Source organism: Myotis yumanensis, unplaced genomic scaffold (assembly GCF_028538775.1).
Source record: "Myotis yumanensis isolate MYYU_CA2020_CCGP unplaced genomic scaffold, mMyoYum1.0.hap1 SCAF_3, whole genome shotgun sequence".
Taxonomy (NCBI): domain Eukaryota; kingdom Metazoa; phylum Chordata; class Mammalia; order Chiroptera; family Vespertilionidae; genus Myotis; species Myotis yumanensis.
Genome location: NW_027223754.1, coordinates 98,759,598 through 98,775,571, shown reverse-complemented (window position 1 = coordinate 98,775,571; position 15,974 = coordinate 98,759,598). Strand labels below are relative to the sequence as shown.

Below are 15,974 nucleotides of genomic sequence, written 5' to 3'. Positions count from 1 at the left end.
GGCAGTTGTAGAGAAAAGGGAACCCTCCAATTCACTGACACTGGGAATGTAGACTGGTACAGCCACTATGGAAAACAGAATGGCAGTTCCTCAAAAAACTAAGAATAAAGTTATCATATGACCCAGCAACCCTCTCCTGGGCATCTACACCAAAAACTGGAAAACAAGTATTTGCAAAGATAAATGCACCCCTATTTTCATTGCAGCATTATTCACAGTGGCCAAGACATGGAGATAACCAAAATGTCCTTTGATAGGACTGAATAAAAAAGATGTGGTACATATGTACAATGGAATACTATTCAACCATAAGAAAAAAAACAAAATACTGCCATTTGTGAAAACATGGATGGACCTATTATGGTAAGTGAAATCAATCAATCAGAAAAACCTAAGAACCATATGATTTCACTCATATGTGGGATATAAAATTGAAACTTGTGGACACAGACCACAGTGTGCTGGTTACCAGAGGAAAAGGAGTGGGAAGGTGGTGGGTGGTGGAGATGAGCCTAATATATGGAGACAGGAGATGGTTTCGTTTGAGGGATGGGCACACGCTACAATCTACAGATCTTATATCACAGAAAAGTAAACTTGAAACCTATATGGTCCTATTAACCAATGTCAACCCAATAAATTTGATAAAAACTTTTTAAAAAAGATTATAAACTTAAGAAAAAATGTATTACCACTTTAAATAAGAGAAAAAATAAAAATATACCAGCTGTAATAAGAAAGGTATTGTTAGAAATGGTTAAAATTTCTCTGCAGATATGAACCTGACAATGAAAAAATAAATTTAACCTTTGCAACAATCACGTGTCATATGTATTATTATTTTCAACTTATGATGATGCAAGAAACCATAAATAATAGTTTACTCATAATTGTTTGCCAAAACATTAAAATGCATTAAGTAGTAATTAAATTAAACTAAATGCTACACAATGTTCATTAATAATGAAGCATTTTAAGTGTAAGTCTTAAAATAAAAGCTACATCAGCAAAAACATGGCAAATCAGATTATTTGCTTTCATAAAATAAGCTGTTATAATTCTTTTATGTAAAATTAAAATATAAAATGTAAATTTCCCTTTTATGAACTTTTTGTATTTTAAGAATTTATTTTTATAAATAAAATTCTATGGGTATGGAACCAAAAATACTTAATGGTATTAGTTTCAAATTATCTAGAAATCTACACTAATAAAAGAGAAACATGCAAATTGGTGTCACACCGCTACCCTTCCCATTGGCTAATCAGGGCGATATGCAAATTAACTGCCAACCAAGATGGTGGCCGGCAGCCAGGCAGCTTGAAGCAAACATGTGGCTTGCTTGCTTCAGTGACGGAGGACTCCAACATTCCCCGCCTGCCGCTGCCGGCCTCTGAGCTTGCAGTTTGAAACATTGTTACAAATATAGAAGCTAAACAAAACCCCAGAAACCTGCTTTCAGCCAGCCGGGATCTCAGAGCTGGAGTTAAAACAGTGTTTTGATTATAGAACCCAAACAAACCAGATACCTGCTTTCAGCAGCCGAGGCCTAAGAGTTGGAACCAAGCCTCAGAGCTAAACCTGGCCCAGAATTAAAAAAAAGAAAGAAAAAAAGGAGTGGTTGGGAGCTTCAGTCACCCGCCAGCCTGAAAACAGCCCTCAGCCCCTCACCCAGACTGGCCAGGCACCCCAGTGGGGACCCCCACACTGAAGGGGGTGTGACCAGCTGCAAACAGCCATCATCCCCTCACCCAGACTGGCCAGGCACCCCAGTGGGGACCCCCACCCTGAAGGGGGTGTGACCAGCTGCAAACAGCCATCATCCCCTCATCCAGGCTGGCCAGGCACCCCAGTGGGGACCCCCACCCTGATCCAGGACACCCTTCAGGACAAACCAGCCTGCCCCAACCCATGCACGAGGCCTCTATCCTATATAGTAAAAGGGTAATATGCCTCCCAGCACCGGGATCAGCGGAGCTGCGAGGCCTCCCGGCACTGGGATCAGCGTGAGAGGGGGCAGCGCCCAAACCCCCTGATCACCCTTCGGCTCTGTGTGTGACAGGGGGCGGGGCGACAACCTCCCTATCCGCCCTGCTCTTTTCGTGACAGGGGAAGGCACCCCAACCCCCTGATCAGCCCAGCTCTGTGCCTGATAGGGGGGAGCTCCCCAATCCACTGATCACCCTGCGGCTCTGTGTGTGACAGGGTGTGGCGCGCCAACCCCCTGATTGGCCCTGCTCTGTGTGTGACAGGGTGCGGTGCCCCAACCCCCCCCCCCCCCCCGCATGGGCCCTGCTCTGTGTGTGACAGGGTAGAGCCATAACCTCCCCATCGGCCCTGCTCTGTGGGTGACAGGGTGCGGCGCCCCAACCCCCCCCCCCTCGGGCCCTGCTCTGTGTGTGACGGGGTAGAGCCATAACCTCCCCATCGGCCCTGCCCTGAGTGTGACAGGGTGCAGCGCCCCAACCCCCTGATCCGCCCTGCTCTGTGTGTGACAGGGGGTGGTTCCCCCACTCCCCTATCGACCCTACTCTGTGAGTGACGGGGGGAGCTCCTCAACCCCCTGATTGGCCCTGCTCTGTGCGTGACAGGGGGGAGCTCCCCAAACCCCTGATGGGCCCTGCTCTGTGCGTGACAGGGGGGAGCTCCCCAATCCCCTGATCGACCCTGCTCTTTGCGTGACAGGGTACGGAGCCCCAACCCCCCTGATGGGCCCTGCTCTGTGAGTGACAGGGGGCAGCGCCCCAACCCCGATTGGCCCTGCTCTGTGAGTGACAGGGGGCAGTGCCCCAACCCCCCAATCGGCCCTGCTCTGAGCCTGACCAGGGGCTGCACCTAGGGATTGGGCCTGCCCTCTGCCACCCAGGAACAGGCCTAAGCCAGCAGGTCATTATCTCCTGAGGGGTCCCTGACTGCGAGAGGGTATAGGCCGGGCTGAAGGACCCCCTCCTCCCCCCCAGTGCACAAATTTTTGTGCACCGGGCCTCTAGTTAAAAGTATAAATGAATGTACTTCAGAAATTATCTTAAAAGGCAGCACATAATACTTATTAATATTAAATGTTATCCCTCATGGTTAATTGTCAAGTTGTTAACATGTCAAAATTAGAGGGCATCAAATAACACACTGACTTCCTAAATCCAATGAACTGACCTAATCTTTGGTTTTAATGCACCTGAACCTTTGGAAGAGAAAATAGGTAAAAAACATAGATAGTAAAATAAACTTTACAAATGGGTAAATAAAAATTGTTATTAGACCATACAGTGTTATATCTTAATTTTTGAAGAATTTAAACCTAAAATTCTATTCAAAGATCTAGATATAGCCCTAACCGGTTTGGCTCAGTGGATAGAGCATCAGCCTGCGGACTCAAGGGTCCCGGGTTCGATTCTGGTCAAGGGCATGTACCTTGGTTTCGGGCACATCCCCAGTAGGGAGTGTGCAGGAGGCAGCTGATCGATGTTTCTAACTCTCTATCCCTCTCCCTTCCTCTCTGTAAAAAATCAATAAAATATATTAAAAAAAAAAAGATCTAGATATACCAAAATCTTAGTCTGTAACCAGAATACATGTTAGATCCAACAATATTTAATTGGTGTCTACAATTAGACATTTTTCACAATATACCATGGTACATTATGTAGAATTTCCAGAGGAGATTCAAGATCACCTTATAAATATAAAATGTATCCTAACCTATTGATAAATACTGCTAAGTCTGTGATACTATTCCCATTTTACTTCTTAAGCAACACTTTGGTTTTTTTTTTTGCAGACAGTGAAAGCCCAATCAAGAAATGGTAAATGAGTTACAGAAGCCACTATGAAGTGTGAAGGTTCCTCAAAATATTAAAAATAGAACTACCATACAACCCAGAAACCCCACTTCTGGGTATTTATCTGAGGAAAAAGAAAAAACTTGGGAGAGAAGATATATGTACCCCCACGTATATTGCAGCACAGCTTCATGGTAGAATACACATTAGGCAGAGTGCTTTTTGGTAGAATGCAAGGATGATTATGATAGGTTTAAAGTAACTTATTGAAGACTTTGTTTTTTGTCTTTGTTTCATAAATTCTTTATTGTGCCAGTATATAGAAAAAGATGCATTTCCGAAATCATTGGTTAAAAATCAAACTTCAACCAAAGATTGCTTTGGTTTGATTTTTTGTTTTCTTTTCTTTCTTATTTTTTTAATATATTTTTATTGTTGACTAGAGGCCCGGTGAACGGGATTTGTGCACTGGTGGGGGTGAGTGGCCTGCAGGGATCGGCTGCTGTGGGAGCTCCGCTCATCTCAGTCAGCGAGCAACTGTGGACCCGCATCATCTGAGCAGCTGTTTCCTGGTCCGACATCTTCCGTGGAGCACTCGTTTCTCCAGGGAATCTGATCGGGGGCCGGGCCCAGGGTCAATAGCACTGAGAGGCGGCGGAGTAGGCCTCAGTCCCACGGTGGCCATGAACCCACCTCCCAGCCTCTGGGGTCAGCTCTGCGAGCCCAGTGGAGATACTGCACAGCCTGCAGGTGTCCGGAGGCGGGGCAAGGAGGCAACAATCTCAGCCCAGGTTCCTGCCCTTCGGCCGGGGGTTCACAGCGGGATCAGCAACTCATCCCAGTCAGCAGAGCAGCAGCTCCCACTATGGTAGCACACTGACCACCAGGGGGCAGCTCCTGCATTGAATGTCTGCCCCCCTGGTGATCAGTGTGCGTCATAGCGACTGGTCCACCGATCATTCTGGTCATTCTGCTGTTCAGTCAATGGGGTTTTATTATATAGGATAGTATTAGAGTTATCTTGCATCCTCCCCTCCCCACCTTAACCCATCTCCTTCCAGCCGCTACCCACTCTTCCACGTCTTCCCTACCATATTGCCTATGTTCACAAGCTATGCATATAAATATATTAAGTTCTTTGGTTTCTCTCTTCTCGTCCCCCCAACACCACATGGAGTTATGTCAATCTGATCCATGCCTCCATGCTCTTATTTTGTTGATCAATTCATTTTGTTCATTAAATTCCACAAATAAGTGAGATCATGTGATATTTATCTTTCACAGATTGGCTCATTTCACTTAGCATAATATTTTCCAGGTCCATCCATGCTGTGCCAAAGGGTAAGAGATCCCTCTTTTTTTACAGCTGCATAGTATTCCATAGTGTAAATGTACCATAGCTTTTAATCCATTCATCTATTGATGAGCATGTGGGCTGTTTCCAAATCTTAACTATTGTAAATAATGCTGCTATGAACATAGGGGTGCATATATTATTTCTGATTGGTGTTTTGGGGTTTTTAGGATATATTCCCGGAAGTGGGATCATTGGGTCAAATGGAAGTTTCATTTTCTTATTTGCCTTCCCACCAGCAGTGAACTAGTGTTCCCCTTTCTTCACATACACTCCAGCACCTGTTTGTTGATTTATTAATAAGCTATTCTGACAGGTGTGAGATGATATCTCACTGTGGTTTTAATTTGCAATTCTCCGATGATTAGTGACTTTGAACATTTTTTCATATGTCTCTTGGCCATTTGTATGTCATCTTTGGAGAAATATCTGTTCAAATCTAACCATTTTTTCATTGGGTTGTTTGCCTTCCTTTTGTTGAGTTGTATGAGTACTTTATATATTTTGGATATTAACCCCTTATGAGATGTATCATTGGCAAATATGTTCTCCCATACAATAAGTTTCCTCTTCATTTTGATGGTGGTTTCTTTTGCTGTGCAGAAGCTTTTTATTTTGATGTAGTCCCACTTGTTTATTTTCTCCTTAGTTTCCTTTGCCCTAGGACCGTGGTTGGCAAACTGCGGCTCGCGAGCCACATGCAGTTCTTTGGCCCCTTGAGTGTGGCTCTTCCTAAGCTTCAGGAGTACTATAATTAAGTTAATAACAATGTGCCTACCTATATAGTTTAAGTTTAAAAAATTTGGCTCTCAAAAGAAATTTCAATCGTTGTACTGTTGATATTTGGCTCTGTTGACTAATGCGTTTGCCAACTACTGCCCTAGGAGATGTACCCATAAACATATAGCTATGTTAGATGACTGAGGTTTTACTGCCTATATTCTTATCTAAGATTTTTATGGTTTCACTAGAGGCCCAGTGCACGAATTCATGCACCAGTGGGGTCCATTGGCCTGGCCTGTAGGATCAGGCTGAAACTGTATCTCCGATAATCGTCGAGGGGTCCTGGCTTGCAAGAGGGTGCAGGCCAGGCCGAGGGATGCCACCAATGCATGATTAGGGCTGGGGACAGACGCAGAAAATTGGCCAGATGGGGAGGGACCACGGGAGGGCTCCAAGGTGTGTCCGGCCTGTCTCATTCAGTCCGATCGGCCAGATCCCAGCAGTAAGCTAACCTACTGGTCAGAGCTTCTGCCTCCTGGTGGTCAGTGCATGTCATAGCGAGCGATTGAGTGGCCTTAGCATATCATTAGCATATTATGCTTTGATTGGCTGGACAACCAGATGACCGGACACTTAGCATATTAGGCTTTTATTATATAGGTTGCCCTACATTTAAGTCTTTTATCCACCTGTGTTTATTCTTGTGTATGGTGTAAATTTGTGATCTAGTTTCATCTTTTTGCATGTGTGTATCCAGTTTTCCAAACACCATTTGTTGTAGAGACTGTCTTTACTCCATTGTATGTACTTGCCTCCTTTGGGAAATATTGACCATAATGGTGTGGATCAATTTCTGGGGTCTCTGTTTTGATCCTTTGTTCTATATGCCTGTTATTGTGCCAGTCCTAGGCTGTTTTGGTTATAATGGCTTTGTAGTATAGTTTGATATCCAGTATTGTGATCCCCCCTAATCCATTCTTCCTCAAGATTGCTGCAGAATTAGCATGGAATATATTTTTCCATTCTTCACTTTCATTCTGTGTGTATCTTTTTATTTTTTTAATATGTTTTTTATTGATTTCAGAGAGGAAGCAAGAGGGAGAAAGAGATAACGTCAATGATGAGAGAGAATCATTGATTGGCTGCCTCATGCACGCCTCCTACTGGGGAGATCAATCCCAAAACTAGGGCATATGCCCTTGACTGGAATCAAACCTGGGACCCTTCAGTCCACAAGCCTACACTTTATCCTCTGAGCTAAACCAGCTAGGGATGTGTGTATCTTTTGTTGTGAGGTGGGTCCTTGTAGACAGTATATATATATATATATATATATATATATATATATATATATATATCATGTTTTCCTATCCATTCAGCATGCTATGACTCTTCACTGGAACATTTAATTGATTTACATTTAAGGTTATTATCAATAGATATTTATTTATTGCCATCTTTATTTTCTTTATGCCTATGATCCTCTCTCTCTCTCCTTTTATCCTTTTTAAAGCACTTCCTTTAACATTTCTTCCATTGCTAGTTTGGTGGTAATATATTCTTTTAACCTTTTTTTTGTGTGTGTGTGGAAAGCATTTTATTTCACCTTCAATTTTAAATTACAGTCTTGCTCAATATAGTAGTCTTGGATTTAGGCCCTTGCTTTTCATGAGTATTGATGCCACTCTCTTCAGGCTTGAAGTATGTCTCTTCTTTGCTGCCTTTAAGAATTTTTTTTGTAGGTAATATTTGTCATTTTAATTGTGATGTTTCTAAGTGTGGGTCTCTTTGAGTTCATCTTGATTGGGATTCTCTGTACCTCCTGAACTTGTGTGACATTTTCCTCCATCAGGTTGGGGAAGTTTTCTGTCATTATTTCTTTAAACAAGTTTTTTGTTCCTTGCTCTCCCTCTTCCCCTTCTGGCATTCCTATAATGAGGATGATGTTAAAATTCATGGTGTCCCAGAACTCACTTAAACTATCTTCCTCCACTTAAATTCATTTTTCTATTTGCTGCTCTAATTGGGTATTTCTACCTTGTCTTCCAAATCACTGATTCGACCATCTGCTTCATCCAATCTGCATTTAGTAACCTTCCACTGTGTTCTTGAGGTCAGATATATCATGCTTCATTTCTATCTGGTTCTTGTTCCCCTTTCATGCTGCTATAATTTTCATTATGTTCCTTAAGCATCTTTATAACCATTGCTTTGAACTCCATGTCTGATAGGTTGCTTGCCTCCATCTCATTTAGTTCTTTTTCTGGAGATTCCTTCTTTTCTTTCATTTGGGTTTTCTTTTTCCCTTGTCTCCCCATTTTAGCTGTCTCTGTATTTGCTTCTCTGTATTAGATAGAACTGCTATGCCTCCTAATCTTTGTGTGATAGCTTTATATAGAAAGTGTCCTGAGGGATCCAGTGGTGTAGTCTCTTTATTCACCTTAGCTGGAAGCTCTAGGAATGCCCCTTTTGTGCATTATTTGGGCTCTCCTGTTGTAATTGGGACTTGATTATTGATGTCGCTTTCATGGGAGGGATCTCTCCTCCTACTTGCTGCCAGTGAGGTTCAAACACAATGTTTTAGTGCCAACTGTTATACAGGTATTTTGGGTCCACTATTTGTGGGGCTTTCTGGATTTTGCTCTGATGTTCTTAAATGTGGTCCCTTGGTTTCTCTACCCTGGGTTTCCTGGGAGCTTCTCTAGTGCAAGTGAATATGAGTCACTGTCCCTTTCTGGCCCTGGACAACCTTAATGAGATCCAACAGATTGGAACCCTAGAAGTTGAGTGGTCTGGAACTCCATGGTCCAGTGGCTGGGTCTGCCTTGAGTCTCATTCCTTGATTGTACCTGTATTGAGCTTTACTCCCTTCCCCCACGAAGCTTATCCTGAAGGTATTAGCTGCAGGCATGTGGGGTCCCACTAGCTTTTACCTCCCTTAGGGTCCAGGTTGGTATCTTTGGAGGGGGTACATGCAAGGTCTCGCTGACATTTGCCTACCTATGCCATCTGGGGTAATGACACTAGAGGTTCTGCTGGTGTTAGCCTCCCTGCAGATTCTGGGGTTGGGGCAGTGTTGGTGGTGGGGACCCAAAAGCTCTTTCTAACTCATTACATTAGACAAAGATTCAAAGCCTCTAAGAATGTCCTCTGCCTGCAGGATGATTGGATTCATCCTTGAGGAGCCTCAGTCAATCGTCCAGAGGTAGGGTATGGTTTTTGAAAAGGGTGGGGCAAATGCTTTTGCCTGGAGGCTACTTGTAATTCTCAGACTCTAAAGGGGCCTCAGAAACTCCATAGGGATGGGCAAAGGGTTTTTCCAATGGGGTGGGTCAACTGTCTTCTCCCGAGAGATATCTCAAAAATCAAGAAAAATTATTAATAAACTATCGAACATTACAACCTAATGATTTAGAAAGAGAACAAGAAAGCAGAGTAAGTAGAAGGAAGGAAATAATAAAGATCAAAGTGGAAATAAAATACATAGAAACTAAAAAAAAAGGAAAAAATTTAAAAAGATCCATGAAACCAAGAGCTTGTGCTTTGAAAAGATAAACAACATTGATGAATGTTTAGGCAGACTCATCAAGAAACAAAGAGAGTGGACCTAAGTATATAAAATCAGAAACAAAAGCAGAAAAGTAACAACTGACACCACAGAAATACAACAGATTGTAAGCAAATACTATGAACAACATTATACCAACAAGCTGGACAATGTGGATGAAATGGAAAAATTCCTGGAAAAATACAATCTTCCAAAAATTAATCAGAAGGAATCAGAAAACCTGAATAGGCCAATAACAATTCATGAAACAGAAGCAGTAATAAAAAACTCCCAGCAAACAAAAGCACTGGTCCGGATGGCTTCACAGGGGAGTTTTACCAAACATTCAAAGAAAAATTAACACCTGTCCTCTTCAAATTACCAAAAAAATCCAACAGGAAGGAAAACATCCACGCTCTTTCTACAAGATTATCATTATCCTATTTCTAAAACCAGATGAACACTATACGAAGAAAGGGAAGTACAGACCAATACTCTTGATGAACACAGATGCTAAAATCCTTAACAAAATATTAGCAAATTGGACCAAGCAACATATTAAAAAGATCATACAGAATGACCAAGTGGGATTTATTCCAGGGATGCAAGGTTGATAGAATATTTGAAAATCAATAAACATGATACATCACATAAACAAAGTAAAATACAAAAATCACAATCATATCAATAGATGCAAAACAAGCATTCACCAAAATCCAACAGCATTTTTGATAAAAACTCTCAGGAATGTGGGAATGGAGGAATGATACCACAAAGTAATGAAGGACATATATGACAAACTTACAGCCAACATCAAACTCAATGGGCAAACACTAAAACCATTTCTTCTAAGAACAGGAACAAGACAGGGATGTCCACATTCACCATTCTTATTCAACACAGTATTAGATGTTTCAGCCACAGTGATCAGACAAGAAGAAAACAGAAAAGGCATCCAAATTGGAAATGAGGAAGTACAACTCAATATTCATAGATGACATATTTTACATAGAAAACCCTAAAGACTCCATCAAAAACCAACTTGATTTAATGAATGAATTCAACAAAGTAGCAGCATACACAATTAACACACAAAAATAGATGGCATTTTTATACACCAATATTGGATTCTCGGACTGAGAAACTAAAAAATAAAAATCCAATTTACCATTGCAATAAAAAAATTTAAGATACTTAGGAATAAACTCAAACAAGGAGGTAAGAGACTTGTACTTGTAAAGGTACAGGATGTTTAAATAAGAGATAGAAGAGGAAGATATAAACGGGGAAAAATATACCGTATCCATGGACTGGCAGAATTAACATCATTAAAATGTCCATACAACCCAAAGCAATCTATAGATTCAATGCAATCCGTATTAAAATACCAACAGCATATTTCAAAGATGTAGAAAAATGCTCCAAAAATGTATATGGAACAAAAAAACAAAAAGCCACAGCAATATTGAGAAGCAAGAACAAAGTTGGGGGGATCACTAGATATCAAGTTGTAATACAAAGCTACAAAGCCACTGTAATCAAAACTATCTGGTACTATCACAAGAATAAGCACATCAAACTCAAAGGATAACATGGGCCAAATAAACAAGGTTTAAGTTTATGTGGGCCGCAAAAAAAACAAAAGCATCAATTTTCATAGAAATGTAGACTTATTTCAATAAAGACATGCTGAATAGAAAGGGCTGAAATAAATGAGTAATTGTTAGCATGAAATAATAGAACATTTTAATAAAAATTAATATTTTTTTGAACATTAACTTAACCAGACGCTGAATAACTGCACAAATTAATAAGTGTAATGCAAATAAACCCATTTTTCTTGTTTTCCGAAAGCAAAATATTTCCTGTTTCGCATACCAAACAAGTTAGTACAAGACTAGCGATATAGCAATCGGCTGCTAAAATATTCACTGCTAGTATTAGTAGAGAGCAATGGTGCACCTGCGCGTAAGGCCCATAAGAGAAATTAATACAATACAATTATAGTAATCAGTCATTAGCGAACATTGTAGTTCATTATTAATAACTAGAGGCCCGGTGCACAAAAATTTGTGCACTTGGGGAATCCCTCAGCCTGGCCTAGGCCCTCTTGGAGTCTGGGAGCCCCAGGAGGATGTCCACCTACTGGCGTAGGCCCACTCCCTGGGGGATCCGGCCCAAGCTGGCAGTCAGACATCCCTCTGACAGCCCGGCAGCCCTCGAAGGTTGTCTACTTGCCAGCATGGAGCAGACCTAAGCTGCAGTCGGACATCCTTAACGCTGCTGAGGAGGCAGGATAGGCTCCCACCACCACCGCTGTACGGGCAGCCGCCAGCCTGGCTTATGGCTGAGCAGAGCTCCCCCAGTGGGAACGCAATGACCACCAGGGGGCAGCCCCTGCATTGAGCATCTGCCCCCGGTGGTCAGTGTGTGTCATAGTGACCAGTCATTCCCAGTCTTTCTGCTGTTAGGGTCATTATTCATATTACCCATTTATTATATAGGATAGAGGCCTGGTGCATGGGTGGGGGCCGGCTGGTTTGCCCTGAAGGGTGTCCCGGATCAGGGTAGGGGTCCTGCTGGGGTGCCTGGCCAGGCTGGGTGAGGGGCTGATGGGTGTTTGCAGGCTGGTCACACCCCCTTCAGGGTGGTGGTCCCCACTGGCGTGCCTAGCCAGTCTGGGTGAGGGGCTGATGGCCGTTTTCAGGCTGGCCACATCCCTTTAGGGTGGGGGGACCCCACTGGGGTATCTGGCCAGTCTGGGTGAGGGGCTGAGGGCCATTTTCAGGCTGGCCAAGCCCCTCGGTGACAGAAGCTCCCAGCCTCTCCATTTTTTTCTTTTTTCTTTTTAATTCTAGGATTTATTTACCTTCTATAATTGAAACTTTGTAGCCTTGAGAGGAGCTCAGATCCAGCCAGGGCGGGCAGGAGGGAAGCTTGGCTTCCTCCATCGCCAGGGGCAACCCAAGCCTCCTGCTCGCTCCAGCTCTGTGAAAGCAAGTATCTGGGGTTTATTTAACTTCTATAATTGAAACTTTGTTGCTTTGACTGGAGCTCAGAGCCAGCCGAGGCAGGTGGGAAGCTTGGCTTCCTCCATCATTGGGGCAACCAAGCCTCCTGCTTGCTCCAGCTCCATGGCTGCCGACCGCCATCTTGGTTGGGTTACTTTGCATATAGTCGCTGATTGGCTGGTGGGTGTGGCTTAAGGCATAGCGAAGGTATGGTCAATTTGCATGTTTGTCTTTTATTAGTGTAGATTATGTATAACAGGATATTGTAAAAATTACATTATGAAATTTTTATTAAAACATTTCTTACATACGGTTATATTGGCTGGGCCACAAAAATAGTCCTTGCGGGCTGTGAGTTTAATATGCTTGATATAGATCAATGGAATAGAACAGAAATTGACCCAAGCCATTACGTTCAATTAATATTTGACAAAGGAAACAAGAGCATATAGTGGAGTCAAGACAAAGTCTCTCTAATAAATGGTATTGGGAAAGTTGGACAAGTACATGCAAAAAAAATGAAACTAGACCACCTTACACCATAGATAAGAATAAACTCAAAATGGGTAAAAGACTTAAATGTAAGATGTAAAACCATAAAAGTCTTAGAAGAAACCATAGGCACCAAAATCTCAGACATTGCTAGGAACAATAAGTTTACTGATACATCTTCTAGGACAATGGAAACTAAGGAAAAAAATAAACAAATGGGAATACACAAAAATAAAAAGCTTCTGCACAAAATAAAGAAACCATCAACAAAATAATAAGAGAGCCCACTACTAGGGGGAACATATTTTCCAATGATACATCTAATAAGGGTTTAATCTCAAATATGTATAGGGAACTCATACAGCTTAACAAAAGGAAGATAAACAATCCCATCAAAAAATGGGCAAAGGACCTAAATGGACGCTTCTACAAAGTGGACATACAGAAGGCCAAGAGACATATGAAAAAATGCTCAAAGTCACTAAATCATCCAAGAGATGCAAATCAAAACAACAATGAGATATTGCATCACACGTGTCAGAATGACTATCATCAACAAACAACAAGTGCTGGTGAGGTTGTGGAGAATAGGGAAGCCTCATACAGTGTTGGTAGGGATCCAGACCTGTGCAGCCTCAGTGGAAAACAGTATGGAGTTTCCTCAAAAAATGAAAAATGGAACTCCCATTTGACCCAGTCATCCCACTTCTAGGAATACATCCTAAGAGACCCAAAACACTCATCAGAAAGAATATATGTACCCCTATGTTCAGAGCAGCGCAATTTACAATAGCTAAGACTTGGAAATAGCCTTAGTGCCCATCAGAAGATGAGTGGATAAAAAAGTTATGGTACATTTACACAATGGAATACTACGGGGCAATAAAAAACCATTTGCAACAGCATGGAGGGACCTGGAGAGTATTATGCTGAGCAAAATAAACAAGTCAGAGAAAGATAAGTATCACATGATCTCACTCATATGTGGAATATATTAAACCAAATAAACTTATTATCAAAAATAGACCCAGAGTCATAGAAGCATGAACAGACTGTTGAACTCCAGAGTGAAGGCAGGAGAGGGTGGGTGAGAAGAGATCAACCAATGAATTTGTATGCATATATGTTTAACCCATGGATACAGACAATGGCGTGGTGAGGGCCTGGGGTAAGGTCAGGAGAGGACCGGAGTGGGCTGGAAGAGGTTAATCAGGGAAAAGGGAGGACTTATGTAATACTTTCAACAATAAAGATTTTTTTTTAAAGTAGCATAAGAAAAATAACTCTTCACTTGAAAGAGAATACCAATAGGATCAATAGCAGTCTTATCATCTGAGAAAATTGGAGGCAAGAACAAAGAGAAGTAAAACCTTCAAAATGTTAAAAAAAAAATACAACCTTACAATCAATAGTTTATATACAACAAAGCAATCTTTTGAATCTGAAGGAAAAATTAAATACATTCCCAAATGAATAAAAACTGTAATAATTTGTTGATAGCTGACTTGCCTTACCAGAAATACCAAAGGAAGTCTCTCAAATTTAAAATTAAATGATCCACACAGTAGCATGAATCCACGTGAAAAACAAAAAGCTATAGTAGTTATAAGACTATCAAAGATGATAAAAATATAATTTATCATATATTTATTCTTCTTATTATTGATTTCAAAGCAATTATATACAATAATATGTATGTAACATATGATTTTGCCCATAACATATAGAAGTGCAATGTGTTTGTTAATAAGAACAAAAAGAAGGTAAGTGGGAAAGCTATACTAAGTTAAGGAAATGAATCCAGGTGGTAACTAAAGAAGCAAAGAGATTCAAAAGTGATAAATAAGGTTAATATAACAAAAGATATAAACATATAGTTGATATCCTTTATTGGCTCATCCTCCTTAAATGCCAAGTAATTATATAAAGTAATAATTATAATAATGTAATGTTGGGCTTATAATATCATAGTATAACATGTATACAACATGTATAATAGTATCAAAAAAGAAAAAAATGCAATAGAGCTGGATAGGAATAATATTTCTATATCTCACTGGAATTAAGTTAGTAGAAATCTGAAGCTGATTTTGACCACTTAAAATGTAAATTATAAGCCCTAGAGCAGTGATGGCAAACCTATGACATACGTGTCAGAAGTGACACACGAACATTTTTTTGGTTGATTTTTCTTTCTTAAATGGCATTTAAATATATAAAATAAATATCAAAAATATAAGTCTTTGTTTTACTATGGTTGCAAATATCAAAAAATGTCTATATGTGACACAGCACCAGAGTTAAGTTAGGGTTTTTCAAAATGCTGACACGCCGAGCTCAAAAGGTTCGCCAGCACTGCCATAGAGCAATCACTAAGTAAATAAGAAAAATAATTAGTGAAAAAAGTAATTAACAAAATGAAATTGCTATATTACAAAATATTCATGTACTTCTAAAGAAAGCAATCAAGTAGAAATTTATCTATATAAAAGCCTAAGCGACTGTTGCAACCAAAACAACTGAACAGACGACCGAACAGGCTGCATGGGGTGACCAGGCTGGCAGGGGGGTTAGTGAGGGACAACCAAACGACCAAACAGCAGGTTGCCTGGGGTGACCAGGCCGGCAGGGGGGGCAGTTGGTGGCAACCAGCCTGGGGGAGGGGCAGTTGGGGGCAATCAGGCAGGCAGGAGGGCAATTAAGGGCAACCAGACCGGCAGGGGAGCAGTGAGGGGGGGTGATCAGGCCCGCAGGCAGATGAGCAGTTAGGAGCCAGCAGTCCAGGATTGTGAGAAGGATGTCCGACTGCCAGTTTAGGCCTGAATGCCGGGATCGGGCCTAAACCGGCAGTCAGACATCCCCCAAGGGGTCCTGGATTGGAGAGGGTGCAGGCTAGGCTGAGGGGACCCTCCCCCCACCCCCGTGCATGAATTTCGTGCACCAGTCCTCTAGTAAAGACATAAAAAAGACATGAAACTGCCCTAGCTGGTTTGGCTCCTGTCAAGGGCATGTACCTAGGTTGCAGGCTGGATCCCGGGCCCAGGTTGGGGTGCCAGTGGGAGGCAACC

At 41.7% G+C, this 15,974-nt stretch overlaps 1 protein-coding gene across 5 annotated transcripts in view; it reads right to left on the bottom strand.

The window, feature by feature from the left end:
- Window positions 1-15,974, bottom strand: part of NBEA (neurobeachin) — a 975,192-nt gene that overhangs the window by 818,208 nt on the left and 141,010 nt on the right. The gene's annotated exons all lie outside the window — the stretch shown is intronic.